Here is a 21,680-nt window from a genome sequence, read left to right as displayed (position 1 = left end):
AAAAAAATGTGGTAGGAGAGTCTGATGCAAAATACCTCTTAGACTGTTCTTCAGAGTATTGTTGTGAAATGGCTTTGGTTCTTCTTCTAATAGTTTAACTTCTGGTGGATTATTAGTTTGATTTCAGAGCCAGACATCTCAGAAGAAACTGAGTCTCAAAGTAGAGTAATTCACTTAACCCCTAATCTGTTAGATAATGCTCTGGTACCATCAACATATAGAGGAAACAGAGTAATGAAACTGGTAAGACGTATCTTATATGTGAATGTAAGGACATTAGCTAAAGGTGGAGACATTCCTTCTTTCTCTTCTGGTAGGACTTCCTAGGATAGAATTCAGATTCTGGTGTGTTGAAATTTCCTTTTGAGGCTGTACTTTGGCAAGATGCTCTCTTGTTGCTTATAAAATGACTAAAGTGTCTACGAAATGCAAGTGCCAAGTCAAAATATGTTCTGTGTTTTGGTAATTGTGCAGAAAGAATGCCAGATGGTTCTGATGATGAAGCGCTTTGGGTGGGATCATCAAGTTTTAATGGGTGGCAAACTCCAAAGTCTTAATTACCATCCTCTCCAGCAGCATACTTTTTATCAGGGTGGACAAGTTGTTTTCAGATACAGAAAAGAAAGAACCATATATTTGAATGTAGATGAATAAAACCCACTTAGCGTTCCTGTAGGAGCATCTGAAACTCAGAATACTTGGACCTAATAGAAAGGGTGCCAAATTATGTTTCCAAAGTAGAAAAACTTTCTTATGAATGGTACTGGTTTTGTTTGAGTAGCTTAATATTTTCCCAATATGCTCAGTTTTCACGGTTGCTGTTAATGTATAATTCTCCTACATTATGAACATAGGCTGCATTTTGGATTCAGGTGTATAATGGTGGTATTTATTTTCCACATCTAGTCTGAGATGGCTCAAGACTGGTTTGTTCTTTTAGAAGATTTTCCAATTGGAGGAATTTGGACAGGCCATATTTAGAGAGTAGAGAAACTAAAAAATGAAATAGCAGGTCACACAGTACCTTTTATAACTCCTGCAATGTTGCTTGATTTCATAAAGTAACTCCATAAAAGTTCGAAGTGTTGATTGATTTGCTTCTGCAATGTTAAAATTTGACTTTTAATTTTAATACCTTCCAGCCAGCCCTAATAACAGCACAGCAGTAATTTGTGTGCTGTAGTCACAGAGGACTTTGTATGTATTTGAATGAAGTGTTCTGCATGTGATTTTTTTCTTGCATTTGTATGATGTTTGATCTCAACATGATGGTCATGTTGAGAACCTAGTGATATTAGTATTTGCTTCCAGTTTTTACACAAGAATAGTATTACCCTTGTCTGAAACTCTAGTCATTTAGGTCATTGAAATGACTGAAAGTTTCACCATCGACTGTAGCGTATTTCAACGAGCTGAACCTATAATCACATCTTGGATGAGGCATAGTTGAGATAATGAGGCTGACTATCGCCATCACTTGTATCATGCAGTTCTTTGGCTTCTGCAGGATTGGACTGGTGCAGCTGTGAAATGCTGTGAAATTTGAATGTTATAAAATGCATGAATCCTGCTTCTTATGTTGCCATATAGCAGTGAACAAAACCAGGAGGGCCTAGCTGGTTATGTTTTTAGACCCTCTTATTGTGTCTACAGGACTCAGGTTTTAAAGGTTGTTGGGACCTGCTGTAGAGCACAGCTGCTTCTCCAGGTAGGGAGAGGTATCAGGAAGGGTATCATGTATGATTGATGGGAGACTCTCTTGTTGGCATTGAGCCATTTTGTAAATTTTTTTATATAATTATCTCTTAATTTTTGTACATGCACTTAAGCAACTGGTGATTAGTTCATCTTAAAAAAGGAGTCAGCATGCTGACAGAGAAGATTCATCTGACTTCTGAGAGTAATGTATTTTTTTACACTTATGACTTTTAAAATGTTTTAATAGTATTTTGACTGATTTTTGCAAAGCTCTGCATGGCTTAGACTGGGATTCTGCTGTCTCTGATGTTATTGAGTAGAATCTTATTCCCTGATTTTCAAGATGACTTTCTATTAAGGTGTTGCTTAACTGCACAAACTATCCCAGTACAGGGTGTCAGTATTAGAAATGCCTATTGCTTGATCTCCCTCCTTGATCCTCAAATTGTGGTTTGAAAGTTCCACAGACTTTATGTTGGCACTCTGTATAGAGGACAAGATCACCCAACTGTAGTATTATTACATTTTAATTTTATTTTTGTAAGATACTTTAAAATTTTATTTGGAAACGTTATATAGGTGCACAATATGTTCTTGTGGTGGCTAATGATAGTAGCGTCTGACTTTGCAGTGAATTATCAGGTATTGATAATTCAGCCAAGTTCTGAAAATTTCTAAGAGATTGATTACCTCATTGGGGTGACAGAATAAAGAGCAAAATCCTAGATCCATTAAAATCGTCATTGTTCTGTGATGAATCCAGTAGAGCTGGGTTTTAACCCTGTGTCCAAAATAGCCATGCCTACCTGCGAGTTCAGGGGAGTCTCTAGGGTTTGATATATTTCTTTCAGTGACCACATTTATTCACACTGAGTAGCGTGTCTGTTGATATTTTCAAAATGCATGTCCTCTTAGAACTGTACGCTTTTAAGACCCTTTATGGCAATTTACACAGCACTGAAAACAATGGGGTCTTGAACAGAGCTGTGACCTGCAGTACCACCCTTATGTCCATAGCTGGAAAGAAAGCGGATTAAGTTATTTGGAAGCAAGGAGTAGTTAGCAATAGAGTAACTATTTCATTGGAACTATAACTGCAAAATTTTTTGTTTACAGTTTCTTAAATGAAGAAAGAGAAGACTAACGTTTAAAAACTTAGTGGGGAAGATCTGTGAATGTGATTTTGGTTCTTGAGAGTGGCATTGGTTAACACTTTTTAAACATTTTCTTTCTCCTTGATTTCCCAGAAAGTTTTCTTATAAGTGTGTTTACGCAAAAGTGATTAACTTTATGCATTCCCAAGGGTGCATATGCCAGAAAAAGGGGGCAGGGTCACTTGGAAAAAGAGAAATTTCTAGCTCAAAGAAGCAAAGTATGTCTAGTTGAAGTAGAAGAGGAATCAGTAAATTTTACAACACTCAAAACCCCCCCAACCAACCTACATACTTTATAGTTGCCAGGGAGTAGTTGTAACTTGTGCTCTAATGATTTCTGATGGAAGTAGCTGTAATGTTCATTCTGGTGTTCATTAAAAAGAAAACGGAGAAAACACCACCCTAAAATTCCACAGTGATAGCTGCTTCATTTAGCACAAGACAGAAACATATGAAGCACTTCCTAAAGAACTTTCTTTTTAAAGAAATAGAAGTTATTGCCTGTATATTTTTATTTCCCTCTTCATTTTCCTTTGTTTAGTTAACCAGTGATAAGATCTTGTAATGAGACATGTCAGGCTGATGAGATAATCTGGTGAAACTTTTAGGTTTGCTATCCAGATTAACGCCAACCTTTTGAGTGTGTGATTTTTAAATTTTTTTTTAAGATCAGCATTCCATTTACACTTTTGAAATATCATATGCAAAGCACCTAGTAGCCACCCCTCTAGCTGTCAGCTTTGCATTGCTGCCTGTCAGTACCGTGCTGAAGGCAGGTGCAGATGGCCCGAGGCTCATAGACGATGAGCAGTGCTAGTAATGCCTGGAGGTAGGGTTTTATATGACTACCTGAAAAGGCTAGGAATCATTTTCAGGATGTGAGAAACAGAACCCTTCCCCCAAACTTTCCTTTAAATTTGTAGTTTAGGACAGTCTGTCCTGAAGTGCAGGGCGCCTCTGACTGCAAGATCAACAATTCCCTAATATGTGATCTCTATACACAGTACAAAAACCAGGCTATGAACACAGGAGTGTTCTTTATAGACCGATAGAAAGTAACACTTTAGCATTTTAACCTGCTTGACTTAGTACCAATGACTGGGCTTAACATAAATTGAAGTTAGGGGTCGTCATATTATTTGTTTGATGGGCAGCATTGCCTGCAAGGGTTTCTATCTATGGTCAACTTATTTCAGTTCTGGTTTCAAAATATCTTGCAGAGGTGAATGTTGCAGAAAAAATAGGAATTCAAAGTTTTTAGATGATAGGCAACAAGAACAAGTATTGTTCACAATCACAACCAAGATTTGACTGAGACGTCATAGGTGAAAATCAGAAGAAACTAGAGCTTCACCTGGTTAAGTCTTGAAAGCTTGAATTCTTATCAGACAGCTTTACTACTGAAGGCAAATTTCTGTTTCAAGGTGTACTCTTTCCTTAAATAAATATATTTATTTGCTTGCTTTTTAAACTAATGAAGCACTCATGCTTTAGGAGGGACTGAAAGGAGGCTGAGAGTGTTGTATTTTGAGGCCTTGTTGAGGTAACGTGGTTCATATTTTTTCGTGTGATTTATTTGTCCAGCAGGTTAATTATCTTCAGGACTGATTATTGCAGATAATCACAAATAGAATGCTCCTTTTGGCAGAATACAAAGCCATATTCTTGCTGGCAGCACTCTGTGTCACATACTAGGGGAACTGTTTTCTGACAGAGGATACATATGTAAGGTGGGATTCTAATTGACTGAATATATCCTTGAAAAACGAAGTTTTGTTTACTTACAGGAAATTAGAATGAGAGCACCTGGACCTCCTTTTCTCTAGTTACAGTGTCAGGAGAAAATAATTTAAAAAATCAGAGCTGAGAGGGAAGGTTAGTGCATGAGTTTGGCTTTTTTTCCCCCTCAGGGAATCCCAGGAAGTAGGCCTGAAGGCAGACATTCTGAAGGGTCTCTAATTGATTTTTATGTCCTACTTAACTAGCTTTTAAAATCTGAGCTTCAGTAATATGGTAGTCTCCAATACAGAACCCTGATGTTTTGTCTGGATTAACACTAGTTCCAATAGGAGAAAATGGCACACTTATATTGTAATATTACAACATAGATTTGTCAGAAAAAAACGTGAGTTTATGTACAGCTGACTTAGCTCCTGGCCATTTGGCTCGCAGCCTGCTTACATTACATTCTGAAGGTAAGGGTACATGGTTGCATTCCTCTTCTTTTTCTTTTTTTTTTAAAATTTTTTAAATCTTTTTAAACAAAACCACCAATCTCTATTTTTTGTTGTTGTTGTGTAAGTGCACCACAGTTGTGACAGATTGAATCTCCAGTTTTCAGGGAATTTTCAAATCCAATTGCTGTATGCTATATTTATGCTGGAAGTTTAAATATGTTAATGTGTTCCCATGCAGTGATATTAGTGTTGATGCCTCTAAAATATCAGCTAGGCATTTCAACTATCTTACCATTTGTAGCTCTTGGAAATAATGGTAAAACTGGGTTTTCACAATGAATACTCTACCCCCCCAGCCCCCCATATCTTTATTTTGAGGGCTTTAGTTTCCTGTTTAGAAGGTGTCTTGTTACTATTCTAAGCTTTGCCTATACATATGTAGGTGTTACACTATGAAGAATTGTACCAAGGGGTTTGCATCTGGTAAATGTAGCACAAGTACAATTTAGCAGGTGTTAAGTCAAAGCACCCGATGAAAATGTGTCCTAAATCCTTGCTAGGGTCCGTGTGCAACAGCATCAGATTTTGAACGTTGAAGTGCAATGGCTCAAAGACTCCCATGTTATTTAACTGTTCCCAAATCTTCATAATTCTTGATGCTTTTTCTCACAAGGAAAATACAGTTGTGCATTTTTTTAAAATTATTTTTTCTTTCCAAAAAGACTGTTTCTTTGCTCAGAGGAAGTCAGCAATTGTAGATATAAATTGTAATTTTAAATTGTAAATTTAAATTGTAATTTACAATTGTAAATATAAAAATATATGTAAGCAATAGATAAAAAAATGTAGATAAAATGAATATGTACCTGTAAATATAGATAGTTGATCTGAATCACTAATCAATGCAATTCCATTCTGTTCCGTAACTGAATTTAAGAAACTTAACTGCATGCTTAATTCCAATTTGAATAACATTTTTATACTTTTTATACTGTCCTTTTGGGTCATATGACTGAACTGAAAGAAGGTACCCTCTTTTAAACAAAGCCAATTCTGCAGTAAAATTACTTTAGACATTTGTCTGAATATGAAAGAGGAGGGAACCTGACACGTTACATATTCAAAAGATAAGGGAGCCGAGAACTACTAACAGTATTGTTAATTTTAATACAGTTTGTCAAGAAAAAAATACATCAATGTAGTAGGCTAACAGCTCCTGGTATGTGTGGTGTTCTTCTTGCATAATGCAATTATTACATAATTATAATATTTTATAATAAACAAAACCATTGTTGTTATTTTGTGTTAAAGTTGTATCCAGAGAACCCCTGTGAGATTGCATTACAGTAGCACCCTGAGACCCTGTTACAGCTGTAAGTCCCTGTACGCCCATTGGAAGAAATTAAAAAGCTATCATTCCAAATGGAGAAAGTACAGCTGAGGCACAGAGAGAGAGAGAAGAGGAAAAAAAAAATGCCAAATACTGTAATGCAGGTCAATGCCAGAGCTGCCACATCGCTCTTTCTGTGGGTGATTTTCATGGTTGTGCAGCAAATGTGAGTCTCAGAAGAGTAACCCTGGATGTCATTTCCAAGCTATGTCCCCTGCATGCTGCTGCTTCTGTAGGTGTAGAAAGTAACTTTCCAAGTGCAATTTGTATTTGCTGTAAAACTCTGTCTGTATTTGATATATACTCGTAAGAATACCATGTGCTGGAAAGGTTTCTGGTATTTGGAACACCCGTCGTACTTGGAGCTTGTAATGCTGTAACATTTCATACTGGGCTTAATTTGTCTTGTAGTGCCTTCAGTGCGTGGACCTGTATATGTAAACACTACAGAAACGTACCCATTTTGAAAGCTTTGTCTGTTTTCTTTAATTCAATCATATTGATTAGGAATGACCCAGCCTGTGGCTATTAAAACAGCATGTAGCTCACAAGAAGTTCAGAAGTGTATTTTGTGTTATAGCTACATCATGTGAGTGGCAGTGGGCTACTGCAGGAGTTGCTGGGGAATCCAAATCCTTTGAAGTGGGAGCAGGGAGCCAGCAGCGCCTGCCAGCCTACCCTGAGCCACTGAGAAGGCTTTTGCTGTCTCTAACCCATGAGTTATAACTGGAGTTCCTCCTATCCCTTCACCCTTCCAAGCAGTATGGTGTACGTCTTGTGGTTCTTATCTGCTTGAAAGTATGAATACAGAGCTTATCAGATCTGGAATGCTGGCCCCCTTCCTTTTATACAAAAGAATAAATGCATATTTAGGTATTTCTTTCATCTGCACAGCGAATTAGATGTTTTCCGTGTTTTCAAGTCTGATTTTAGTGGCAGGTGTAATAATACATTTAAATTAGTTGTTGGACATGTGCAGTACTTTTTTCATCAAAATCCTTTTCGGTCTTAACCTGATGCTATCCTATGAAGTGATACAGCCAGAAGACCTTAATTTTGTATTCTGTGCTCAGGCCCTGTAGTGATTGGATGCTTTATAGGTATGCAGGCACACAGCAGAGAAACCTTTAGGAGCTGCCTGTGGAAGACATAATGCAATTTTGCAAACTCATGTGCCTTTGCAGAAGAGCTAATAAGGAGCTCTCTTATAACTTATATCCATTATATAATATAATGCTGCCACATATTGTGCCACTACTGTGTGATACCTTCTTGGGAGAGACAGGGAGCAACTGTCTGGTGAACCATGCTCTGGGGTTTGGTGAAAATGGTGATGCTTATGGGGCTCCTTTTTTTAAGAGGTGGTTTACAGAAACACCATCTATTGTATGTGTATGTCAGCATGCTTTTTGTAGGCAGATGTGAGGTTGCTCTAAACTGGAAGTCATGTAGTTTACGTAAGTGCTAACCATAGCTAAACTGGATTAGAGTGGGTTTGTGGCCAGTCATCTCTGAGTGTGGGCAGAGTGAGCTCACATCTCCCTGCAAAACTCTGTGGAGATGTATCCTATTTTAGGTGGGGTTTTTTTTTGAGCCTCGTTTCTGTAATAACGACATCACAGCTTCTGGTATGTAGAATTGTAAAGCACCACTGTTACAGAAGGAAGAAATAGTAGCTCCTTTTTGTGAATAAGGAACTAAGAAGCACAAAGAAACTCTTCTGTTGAAGGTTGAGCAGAAAATCTATAGGAAGGCAGAGACTGAGCACAGAGCTTTGGAGACCCGATTTCTACATTGTATGCACTGTGTTGTTCTTACTGTGATGCAATATGTGCTTTAAAATGACCAGTTGTGTAACAGGTGGTATGCTTTGCTTCCTCCTTTGATAGATCATTTGGCTGCAATCTCTGTTATAGAGTACAAAAATCCACGAGGATCATTACAGAGGGACTATTCTATAATGAAATACATATAGGGGAAAAAACATTGTGGTTATTTTGGTTTGGTTGTGGTTTTTTGTTTGTGTTTTTTTTTTGTTTTGTTTTGTTTTTTGTTGATGCATGGAACCAAGGAGAGTAAACAGTTTAAGAAACAAGCCGGCAAAAGCAGTAAAATACAGTCCCGGGCCACTGAAGACAAGTGACACAAAGGGAAGATAACAGGAATTTCATTGTTCCTTTTGTAGAAAGTCTCATCGATATTGGTTAATTACTATGTTTACTTTCCTGTTTCAGAATGATCATGTATTAAGAGTTTTCCATGTGTAAGTAAAACATCCTTCATTGAATCATCTTCAGACTGTGCCATTTACTTGAATTAAATAATGTTTTCTGAAACCCAACTCATCGTAACCAGCCTAATGTTTCCTTCATTTTTGTGATTGGGGCTAGGGGCTTACAGGTCATTAATGTTGTTTTAATTGTGAGATTTTGCACATTTCAGGGTGTGAAATTGCAATGTGATTCAGGCCCTAAATGTATAGTTCATTTCTGTATTATTCCTTTTTTTCATTTTACATCATGCTATAATTCTGAAAAGAGTTTTTTAACAGCTGTTGAATTGTACATATTTTAGTCCCAGCAGCCCACAATGATAGGCCACATTCTCAAATGATATAACATGATGCCATGCTTCTTACTAAATAACTGCTTCCATTTTTTACTTGCAGGCTTCCTTCATGCTCACTGATGACTGTGCACAGAAAATACAGGCTACCTGTAGAGGCTCTATCTTAGAAGAATCAGAATATTTTAATTAAAGATTTTGTAAAATGAGTAATTTTTCTTCTGCTTTCCAAAAGTGGTGAAATCTTATGTTCTGAAAACTAAAATATCTTGGAATTATTAGAGCTGAGGGTGTTTGGGTGAAAAAAGAACTATTTTATAAGTGATATTTGGCTATTTATGGTATTTTCTTTAGTTCATAACAGTTCGGGTTGTACAAGATCTTATAGTCATTTAGTGATGTACATAATCTTTTATGTCCAGCATTCTCTTGTTGTTAATATGTGTTTGCAAGATAAGCAAAAACTCAGCTTTTTGAAAAGTGAGTTCGTTTGAAAGGTTCCGTGAAATTGTTGGATGATTGTACATTATTCTTAGTCAAATCAAGGAGAAATGGTTAACTTTATTAATGCTTCTTTTAAGCCAGACCTGTGACTTTTTGGTGTTTGCAGAAATGACCTTGATCTCATTTCATGTTACCTGACATTAGGACACGTTTTGTTGTTTGAAAAAACCAACCCTAAACAAGCCGTCGAAACCGTGAAAAGTGCGATGATGTTTGCTTTTGAGCAAACTTGCATTTAAAAGGTGATCTTTTTATGGTTTTCTAAAATGGAAATTTTGAGGCAAACAAAGAGATAATCAACCTTTGCTATTTTCAACTGAAAATGGATTGCCTGAACCCTTAGGTCCTCTTGTAAATCCTTGTCTTTATGGGTTCTTGTTTTCATGGTGTTGGCAGGTTTTGCTGTTTGGGTTTTTTGTTCTGCTTTCCAAGACTTGGAAGTCCATGGTGTGTTACCTCTGGGTGTTTCAACAGCAAGGGTCAGAAAAGTATAGCCAGTAAGTTCATATAGGTCTACTATATTGCATCTGCTTTTGCTTCTGTTCCCCTGCCTTGCAACCATGCTTTAGCTTGTAGGTTGAAATGCTGATTAGTACCAGAGCACTGGAGTCACCGTTACACAGATTTAGGTCTTTACACTTTTTCCTCTGCCATCAGAAGTTTTTGTATTTTAACAGAGTGGTAGAACAGAAAGTCAGCTTTTTTGTTTGGTTCATGCTATGTGCTGGTTTAAGTCTGAAACATCCTTTGGCAAATGTACCTGAAATCTGAGCACAAGTTGCTCTTACAACTTTATTTTTTCCCTTTTGTAGTAGAACGAGGAGAACCACTCCTTGATAAGGATGCTAGTGGTTTTCCAAACAAGCATCTGAAATACCTGCAGAAACTGCAGGTGTTGAGAATGTTTTGAGAACTTTTCAACTGTAAAATATCTGAGTGAAGTTTCTGGTGGGACTTGTACCAATTAAATCAACAGAATACTTAAAAAAGAACTTTGTTCTTGTATATGTTTATGCAACAATTATTCACCTCTGTAGTTACCTGGAGTTCAACTTGAGACATCTAAAGTGAAAATATAAATGGTTTAAGCTAATAGAATAAGGGGTAGACTTCTGAAAGGTTTAGGTCTTTCTTATCAACATCAGTGGGAGCTGCCCTCCCAAATGTCTTTAAAAACACAATGTAAGTGTTTTATTGATGAAAGAGACAGGTATAAAAATCTACGTGGAACAACTACTGACCTGTATAGTATTAGTCTATGGTGTATTTTATTTATGTCACAAATTTATATTTAGTTGTATGATTTGTATAGGATACACCTGATAGAGATTTTTGTATTAAACTTTTCTGGTTGATTAGATTGTTTTCAGCATTTTACTTGTACTCTGTGTTGGTAGACTACTGCTATTACTGAACGCTTACTTGATTGCACTATTTTAATAAATTTACTAAGGGAAGGTGGTTGAAGGAAAAGTCAGTTTTGTATGATGTTCTAAAATACAACAGTCTAGCTCAGATGAGTCCATTTTGAATAGACTGGGCTGTTTGGGGTTGGGGTTTTTTGGTTTTCCCACCCTGCCCAGCTACATAATGGGTAAGCCTGCAGCTGATTCACTGTTCTGAGGTGTTATTGGAGCAACAAACCTTCGTTTGCTCAGGATCACTGGGTATGGTTAGCTCTGTTCTGCCTTCTCCCTCACTTGCACTGTTGCTGTAAGAATCAAGGCTTCACATATACATTATTCCGCAGGAGTTTCTACCAAATTGAAATTTTTCCCTGATAGACTAACGGAGTGCCAAAGCTAAATTTAAAATTTTGTATAGTTAACCTTTCCCCCTAATTGCTTGCTCAGAATAAAGGTTTGGTACTTTGTTCCTAAATTCTCTACATGAGGTGGTGTGCATTAAAGTGTATTTATACTCTTTCAGATTAATTAACTGTGACCTTATGAACCACTGTCCTTGTTTAATTGGTGGCTCCAAAGCACACTAATGGCATAAATCAGCTGATAATGAGATTCAGACTTGCTTTTAAAATATATAATAACACTGCATTGATATAGCAAATGAGATTTGTTGACTCTCTGTTGGTATCACAGGAGAGAAGGCACAATTAAATGTGTACTTTCGGGATGGGGGAGGGCTTGGTTGGAATGAATAATATGCACTTCAGGGTGGGTGTATGAAATAAGGAGGATATTCTACATCAAGATAAGTTTGGTATTCTCTCCTTGTCTCTAGGCACTATGCAGTACCGGCTGGTGCACTTTAGGATACAGAAATGTTGTGGGAAGGTGTTTCTTAAAGATTACTGGAGGCTAACAAAAATGATGATTTCATCTTAAATATAGTTACATGTTTTTAAACTGAGCTTACACCCACTGTTTTATGAACTGCAAATTAATCAGATAGCTCCCAGAGAACAAAAAGGTTTTGACCTAAACTAGTTGCCCAGGCTCCATTACTATTTTCAGTTTAATGTTACCCATATCCATCCTCACATTTTGGAAAGAAAACAAGGGCTGTGCAACAAAGTTTCTTTGTTTTCATAAGAACTAAAAATGTGCTGTATGTAGACCAAACAATAAAAATAAACTACTGAACTACCTTCTAATGCATGGGGGTTCTGGAGAGAGGAAACCATGGATATTTAGAGGCATAAAGTGAGTCATTGTGCTAGTTAAAGAATTTTATAAGGCAAGCTCTGTGGGTTTGAGTTGCATCTGTTACCTTTCCAACTAGAACTGAGGGGTATGCAGGAAAAAGAATGTTGAATTTAATCATGCCTTATAGTGAATGCATTGTACTTAGGCTAAGCTTCTAACCAGGATCTAGACCGCAGGAGAACAAAATCGTTAGTCTGTCTTTCTGTGTGAATTTGCCTTAGATGGGTTCCACTTAAATGCACGTAAACAATATTATTTTACACCAGTTAAGCTGCAAAATTCTAACAAAATACTTTTAATAAGTAATGAGGATTCTGTAACAGTTGAAAACAAGAACACCCCCACCCAGCCACCCCCACCCAGCCAAAACCCTCCTCACAGCTATTTTCCTTCTTAAAAGATGAACATGCTTGCATTTATGACAGTTCCTAGAAGCCGTAATGGACTGGGTTGCTGTGGTGTGAGATGCAGAACAATGAAATAATTGTTTCTCTTGGTATTGGCTTCCTGGAAACAAATTCTGTGTAAATTACTTGGCTGAAAAAGTGACAACAGTCTTATGTTCTGTTTTATTTAGTTCATAGTTAAAAATCATAACTATAATAATAAAAAAAGTAAAATTTATCAGTTCTGGGCTTTCTTTTCTTTCAACTTTTTTTTTTCTTTTTATGTTTTCAGGTCAGTTTCATGAATTCAAAAGCAACTTACCAGTGATTTCTGGGAACTGGGGCTGATTTTCTTGTGTACTTGTAAGTATTTATTGATTAATTTTTCTGTTATGTGCATCTTTCTGATAGCCTGGTTAACATGAAGAATCGAAGTAGAATGTCACTGTCATATCACAGTTTTAGAAAGTTCTGTTATTAAGAAATGTACCTAACTACTTCTAAACTTTTTATAGTTTTTTTGCTACGAACTTATGCTTCAGTTATTTGAAGGGTTACAGATGCTTGAATTAACAATGAATATTCCTGTTATTTCAAACTTTCTTCTGGTTTTCATAATAATAATAATAATAATAATGAGAGAACAGTGTTGCCTACAGTAACACATCAGTTTTGACACTTGGTAATGACTGTGGTGCATCTTGCTGTTGTGATGAAAATTATTTCTAGAAATGAACTGTGGGGCTGTGATTCAAGACTGACAGGACTTTTAGAGGAAATGCTGCATGGGTTGATTGAGGAAACACTAGGATGACCAGTATCTGCTGAGCTGGGAATGTATTTTTATATACCCTGGAGAAAGCTGACCTTGGTTGCAGCAAAATGACTGAGACTGTAGTCGTTTAGGCCACGGCCCCAGAATATGTTTCAGTGTATGGCCGAGTTCAAATAAAGCAAATGGGACAAGACCTGTGCATAAATGCTTTGAGACAGGGAAAGTTAGAGGTCTGGGAGGAAGACAGTTATTTACGCAACAAATAGAAAGCTTTCAGAATTGCTGGTTTGGATAGTCTTCAGCTTTATTCAAGTATAATAAGGAAAATCTAATGGGACTTAGGCTTGGCATGATATAAATTATTGCATTACCTCTTGTATGATGTAGTATAAATGAAACCAATCTATGCAGCTTGTTCTCTTAAGTCACAAATATAGTTTATGAATAAATATTTATTCAATCATTTGTGGAAAAAGATGTTCACAAAACTACATTCATCAGGGAAAAATATTGCTGGTTTTCCTCTCAATATGGAAATATGTTCAATTTGTACTAACCCTTCCTCTTTACAAATGTTCATTTTCATATATGGTTTTGCTATTATATTTGCAGTTTCCTTCACTTACAGGTCAGCATCTTTTTAATGAGCATTGTCAGTCATATTTAAAGAAAACATTCTCAAATAAAATAAACAATTTTTAAAAAGTATTACCATTGAAAGATTGTTCTGAGAAGGAAATGTAAAGTGATTACTAAATTGAGAGTGAGGAATTTAACTCTTTCTGGCTTTGCCACTGCATGTTTTTTTCAAGCAATCAGTTAGGCTTTCTTTGCCTCAGTTTTCTCATCTGTAAATGGAAATAGTAATGTATCAGTCAATACAAACAGTACCTCTTTATACTTCAATATGGAGCATACTTTCCAATCAAAGCAATGGAGTAAATACAATCATAGATTCATGGTAAAATTTGGGTACCAAGCAAATTGAGTGAGAATCTGTAAGTATTGTTTAACTCATGTTCATGTAGTTTTATGAACATATAAAGGGCTTTAGCAACTTTGTTAAGAACTCCTGATCTGAGTTTTGTTTTTCTTGCTTGACAATGACAAAAAACTGCAGTAAAAAAGCCAACATAAACAGTACTTTGAAAACAAAGTTTGTGTTTAGGTCAGTCAAGTAAGTACTTAACAACAGTCCTTACTTCTCAGAAAAGTATATCACACGACTGTACATTAACTTTTGTTAGTACAGTTGAGACACCTTACGGTATTGTGCCCATGAGAGGTAGAGTGTGACTCAGCAGCCTTACCAATGAAGCCAAGTAAATGACACTACGGAATGACTGCACAAAATGAACCAGTCTGGTCTTCTGTAGGTATTCTCTGCAACTCAAGAGTTCAATCACATCGTCATGAACATCTGGAGAAGCTAACACTATGGCTGATGTTTCTTGTTCTCCGATTAAAGAACTTATTTTAGTATTTAGCACTATAGATCTATGGAACATATGCAAACCTTAAGTTCACATGAACGGAAAATAAGATTTGGGATGTACAACTGCTTGATTCAGCCTGGTGTTTCCTCACATACTGAAAACAGGATTGAAGTATATGTTCTATAGTAAGCCAGGTTTAGATCTTAAATCACCTGTGTTGTACCTCTCTGAACTTGCAAATATTCTGTAGGTAGCATACATTTGTTCAGCAGATACAGACGTACTATTCAGTAACATTAGTATGTACAGTGTCATAAATTTTCCCTGTGCTCTATAGACTAACAGGATGGGTGTTAACTCAAGTATCTTTTAATTTAAAGGCTTGATTTTTGCAGTACTTAAGAGGTGACCATGGAAGCTGATGAAATCAGGATCAAGTCCTGAGGCTGAACAAATAGGCCCTAAGCAAATGATACCATATGAGAGCTCTGGGACATTGGTGTGGAAGACATAAAGTTTGCATCTATAAGGAGTTTGGAGAAGGTTAAATTCTAAGCTGCATTTAGAAAATGCTAATGATGAGTGTATGCTTTTTTCATGTTATGCTATAATATTTGGGCATGTTTTTATAGCATGTTTGATCTATACTCCAAAGGGAAGGAGTGAAGTACAGTGCTAGGAAGACTGATCTTTGTGCATAGTTTTTATATGGGAATACAGCAAGATCTGCTAAATATTGCTATAGGTCTGTACCAAAGCTATTTCAACCAGGGGCTATAATAACTTTTTCCTCAAATTTTTGAAAGTTTTGTCATAGATGCATTCTGCTGTAACATGTAATTACTTGGATCATCCAGTTCAGACAACTTTGGGGTTTTTTGTCATATTTGGCTAGTTGTATTCAGGAGAAAACAGGATTGATGATTCATACAAAAGTGAATTTCATGGAAAATATGACATTTGTGCTTTTGTGTTATGCCCACAGAGTAATTGTCCTAACTAAAGGTTACTTTTTTCAAGAATGTGGTCCTTACATGGCTTAATTTATTTAATTGTTCTTCTCAAGTACATTGGTCCAGTAGTAAACTGCAATAGTTATTTAAAGTCACAGACAGTAAAATAAATATCCTCTAATAACACAGCTTTTAAAACAAATTTTGCTTGTACATCAGTCATTAGAAATACCTTTTTACTAGCAGTTCAGTTTCTGTGTAAACATTTTATTGCAACTTGACTACAAAGTGCAAACACTGACAGAGGGGACACCCCCCCACCTCCGAAATGAATGGTGTTACAGGCCATGCAACCTCAGTCTTGCGAGAACAGCTCTTCAGTGAAAAGCCTGTATTGAAAATATGATGAAAATAATATAACTGGATTTGAGACTAAAATCAAATTGCTTTAAAAACAAATAGCAGCAATTTTTTTCAAAGAAAGTTTAAAAACAAAAATAGAAACACTTAGGGGATACACATGCACACACATTATGACACAACAAAACTGAGATTGTGAGTAGGTAAACTTCATCTTTTCAAACACTTATTCCAGTCAGCACATCATCAGGGAGTATGCTTTGCTTCAAACTCAATATTTAATATGTTTTCCTCAATCTTATTTTTAAGGCAATTTTTATACTTTTGTTGTTGTTTATTTTGGAATGTTTTTATTCAAAAATTTAGCAAGTGTGTTTAATTACTCCATGGAGCATCTGACCAGATAGATTGGTGCTTTGTATTTGTACCACCTTATTTAAAAGGAGAAAACTATTAAATTGTGAATATCTAAATGATAAAGTCAAAGAAGGCACAGCTTATTTAGAGCAAGTGAAAATGTATGGCTTTGGCACTATTTACATTTACAGGTTTAACTGATAACATCTGATGTTCTACTGAATTACAGTTAATTTATTTGGGAAAATATAATGTCTCTACTCTTTAGAAAAACAATATACTGAATACAACTATCAAAAAGTTGATCTCCATTTTTCTCTTTATAAAATATAATTGTTGATCAGCATTTTGGTCAAGGAGATGTTTTCCGGCTTGTCACTCACGGATGATTCTTTCAAAATTCCTCTTAAGAAAGCACAATGATGCTATGCTAGAAGCTCTGTTTGCTGCAACACCCATACTTTTTTGCTGTGTGTGTGCTGGAGGTATCAGAGGTCTTTATCCTCTTCTGCCTACTTTCCTGCTAACTTTTGTGCCATACCAATGTAAAATGATGTGGTGGTAGCATGAAGTAGCCCCTCAGCAATTCAAAGCTCTTTTTTCCTGGGATTACATTATAAATGGTGAATATTAAATCTGCTTCAAGTAGAAGACTATCTTACTGTTTTTATGCAATGCTTGCACTACCTTAACACACAAATTTTCTAATAAGAAACAAAGTTCCAGAATATAACTCAAGGTATAAATACAAAAGCAGGGCTCCTGTTTTGAAGATTTTTTTTTTCTGAGAAAGCTTCTGTAACTACATATATTTTAGATGTACTTAAGAGAAAGTCAGTTAGGTAGAAACAAAATGGAAGGGGGAAAGGGGGTTTCTTTGCATTCAGGTAACACCGGGTACATAGATGCCCTAGCCCATTTGCCAGTGTGGGTCTAGTAGAAGCACAGCATCCATCCAGAGCTTTGTAGTTGTACCTGAAGAGAAACAGGTGTGGAAAAAGGACTGCAGGAGTGAGGAAGATGGCTGGGACATTCGCCTGCTGAGGGCAGGACAGAACCCCAATCAAAACTACAAAAAGATCTGTTTGTTTTTTAGTGTCTGAAGTGCTCTCTCCCTGCCCTGTGCTTCTAACTGGGATGTCTGATGGACTCCCCCTTGTGAATTTTTCTTAGGCTGTGTGGTTGTGGGAGGTCACCTAGGGACTTCTAGTTCTAATAGGAGTGTCTGTTCCGTGATGCTGGCACAGAAGCATGTTCCTATCTGAGTTCCTATTTACCTTCTGAGTGCAGCAGACATTATTTTGGCTGCTTTACAATTGACTCTACAGACTGTTTCTTGGTAGTAAGTAAATAGATGAGTAGATATACAGAATGCTCTTATTGTGGAATACAATATGCATTGTATTCATTTCAGCCAGTTTTTCTTATAATAAACAGTGTACTTAAACTAATTCCAGGATATTAACATAGCACAGAAATCTTCTTCTGTTTTTTATGAAGAATGAAATGTATGCCACAAGAGAAAAAATATAAGAATGAAAACTGTTATGTTGTAAATCCAAAGGGGATTGTGCTGCGAAACTCTTTGGCACTTACCCTCACTGGTGTCCTCATTTTAGTGAAAGCACTATCTAACCAGCTTCTGACACACAGCACAGAGGCCACGTATGTGGTCTTTGCTTACTTTTTGATGACATTGGACTGTTTAGTGAAGGTGCTGCTAGAAATGCCTTTTCAAAGGATTGTCATGCTCTGGTTATAAGCGAGGAACTCCTTGCTCTACTGCTGCTGCATATGTGTGCTGGGTGAGATCCGTGTAATGCACTAGATCCATCTGCTGTCTAAAAAATTCTTTGCTAAAGTACTAACCAGTAAAATGGAAATCCTCACCCAAACAATTCTATATGCTGTTGAAGTTGCATGCAGTGCTTGGGAGAGATGAATCTATAAGGAAATATTTATGCTAAGAAGCTAAATTAAGAACATGGAAGCAAAGTATTCGTACAAGTTCATACCTGGACAGAGTCCTATAGGTTTTCTGCAAGCAATTGGCATTTGCAGAGCCAAGATATTTTTAGAAGAAATGGTTGTTCATCCCAAAACCAAAGCCTCAGGTCACTTAATAACTACAATGCAGGATCTCAGAAAAGCTCTAGAAAGAATTTTCTTTAGACCACACTGCCAGTGGTGAAATATATACAGTATTTCTCATTCTACATAAATTACACAAAAGGTTTCTTATTCTATAGTGCGGATGAACAATACCAACAGCTGATGTCAACATAAACTTTTCAAATCATATTACTTAAAAGGGTGAGGGTTATAAAGTATCCACAGACAGTTTCATTTTCTCTCTCTCTTTCTAATGTGCATATACCAATGGCCGTTTGATTAATTTATTGACATAAACCAGAATTGCTTAGAACTTACCAGTCGTTCATCATAATCACAGTTAGAAGAGAGTGTGGGGTAAAAGGTTAACTACTTGCTAGATGTATCAGGATCTTTAGTATATACCAAAGCCTGACTCAATAGAAATCTGATAATGGTCTATTGAAGGTAAAATGTAAGTGTCAATAGCTAAATAAAAAAAATTGATAATGACTGTACTGTAAAACACTCACATTTCTAAAGTTAATTAAAAAGAACAGATCAAAGTGAAACCTCAATTAAAAAATGTTACTTTAAGATATTAAAGGTAAGATAGAGCATAAAGGTCAATTTTAAGAATCAGTGTGTATTTTTTTTAAATTCATTTTCTATAGCTGACTTTTTCTTGGCAGCACTTTCATTAATAATTTAAATATAAATAATGTGAAAATATTCATTTTTACTTTTAGTAATCTAAGCTCATGCACAGTGATGAAGAACTGATATTTTGGGTTGTCTACACTAGCAAGACATTGAACAAAATCAATTTGAACTAACTGGGAGCAGCTTCTGTTCTTAATGCATGTGTGATGGATTCAGTACTGTGCATCACTGAATATTCAAAACCTACACTTAATTGTGTAAATACCATATTATCTTTATAGGTTTATTAGAGATTACTGTGTAATCCTGGCTTTGAAACTTAGTCTGAAAGATCTCTCTGCAGGAGCCAAAAAGCCCCAGGGAGTAATTAATCCAATTCTCTGATGCTAAAACAAAACAGGTTAAATGAGGGTTTGAAGTTTCGCCTCTCACTTCCTCCTTCCCCAATGAAACAGTTCAAAAAGTGTACAACTTCATTCATAGTTCTTATTTTCAGTTAAAGAGAAAGGTTTGATTCATAAACAGGGACAGTTGTCCTCTGGAAATTGGCAGGAATGAGGAGCTGACTGAGACACATGGTCCTGCAGAAGTTCTAAAGAACTGTAGGGCACCAGGGTGAAGATGGATGACTAGCTAGCAAACTGGCTGTGTATATGGAATTTACTGGTTTAGTATCTGTGTTCTACTCAAATGCTTTAGTGTGTGATACATTATACATTTCTTTTAAATAACTGCCTGGACACTGTTACCCCACTGAACTGTTAGATCTGCTGCAATGCTCAGAGTAAAGCACAAGAGTTTGAAGCCAAACTTAGCATGATGAAAGTGAAATAAAAATTTCACTCCTTAAAACCTCAGAACTAAGACCTAAAACTCGAGAGCTGCTCCTGCAGCAGGCACAAAGGATCAGAGATGTGGTTAACTTCGGAGTGTGTGATAACGCTCCTTGATCGTGTTTCAGCAAAAGTTTTATGAACGTCAAATCAGGCTCATGATTATCCAATCCATCAATGGAAAACAGGCATTTCAGAGATAAGTAAATGTGTTCCAGAATGTACCTGGTTTATTAGACAGTTGTGTGAAGTTCACTGAACTCACTTTTTTTTTCTCCTGTATTTCTAGGACTTTTTTTTTTTAGACTTGAGCATCCTATTTTAATACAACGTGCACTACTGATTTATTTAAAGGTATATTTTATCTTTTTATGTCTTTAGGATTTGTTTGTACTACTGACATTTTACTTCATTGTTCCATTTTTACTAAGTGATTATAGTTTATCTAAAATCCAGCAGTGAAATTAAACAGCTGACAACACCAGGTGTCATGTCACTTCGCTGTTTCTTAACCCGGTATTTTTAAAGTATGGTTAGAAAGTCTTAATTTTATGGAACATTTCCTCCAAATCATGATGCAGATTTTGATACAAATTTTTGAAAAGCCATTTCCCCTACAACTGTATTGGATCCCCCCCCCCCCCCCCCATCCACTAAGGAATGGTTATTTATTAGAACTCTCTTATCCTATCTTGCTTGGGCAAGTTTTTATCATTGCTAGGTTATTGGCCTTTTAAAATTGATTATATATTAAGGTAGCATCCCAGCCTAGCAAATAGTCCTTATACTACTTTACTGTGTTCATTAAAGTCTGCCACTATATCTATGTTAGTAAATGTGAATGGGTTTGAAAAGAATATTTTGCCCAAAGATTTGTTTGGTATGAATTAAGGTATATTCACTTGCCTCTGAAATACGAGGTATTGATTGCTGCCCGCTCCAAGATTCTTCTGAACCAGCATGGAAAACTAATATGTTCTTAAATCTCCAGGTCTTGGAATATGATAAGGGAACAAAAAAGCTGCATTTCTGATCCCTCACAGCCTTGTTCCTAGACAATTTCAGCTAGGAAGTGACTGTTACTACCATGTAACTGTAGTACCTGTAGACTGTAACTTTTCTGTAAGTTAGTTACTTGTTTCTTAATCTCTTGTTCTAAAAGATGTCTTTTATGGACATAACTGTAACGAGGGGAAGATAACTGTGCACATTCTATTATCTTTTTGCCGTGTTCCTCAAAACTGCTGCAAGACCTGTATAATCTTATGCCAGATTCCTAGATAAATTACATACGTGTATTAGATACATTAGGTACATTACATGTACCTTAGATTGTAGATATGTATTAGATAGGTACATTAGATAACATGTATGCATCTTGTTCACAAGCCAATTTACTTGAATAATTATATAATTATTGAAACAGAATATAATAATTTTTCTTTTCTTGTAATTTTTTAGAACTGAATTTGTACATTCTAATTGCCACAGTTTACATTCTAGATTTGTATCACATTGTGCAAGATATAACAATGATCAATGTTATGTCCTGTTGAAGCATTTAGGCAGAGTTCATGCATTCAAAGAGTGCTTTTCAAATCCAGAGTTCCTTGTACTTTACCCCAGAAACATGCTAACGTTTCTTTTTTTTTTTTTTTTTTTTCTTCTTCCC

At 36.2% G+C, this 21,680-nt stretch overlaps 1 protein-coding gene across 2 annotated transcripts in view; it reads left to right on the top strand.

Moving 5' to 3' along the window:
* SOX6 (SRY-box transcription factor 6) overlaps nt 1-21,680 on the top strand; it is a 375,871-nt gene that overhangs the window by 39,462 nt on the left and 314,729 nt on the right. For both annotated transcript variants that reach the window (XM_056354363.1, XM_056354364.1), the window contains exon 2: nt 12,833-12,903. The gene's annotated coding sequence lies outside the window, so the exon portion shown is untranslated. The remainder of the gene's footprint in view (nt 1-12,832; nt 12,904-21,680) is intronic.

The sequence above is a fragment of the Falco biarmicus genome, chromosome 10 (assembly GCF_023638135.1).
Source record: "Falco biarmicus isolate bFalBia1 chromosome 10, bFalBia1.pri, whole genome shotgun sequence".
Lineage (NCBI taxonomy): Eukaryota > Metazoa > Chordata > Aves > Falconiformes > Falconidae > Falco > Falco biarmicus.
Note: the sequence above shows the minus strand (reverse complement) of the source record. Positions and strands in the feature narration are given on the sequence as shown.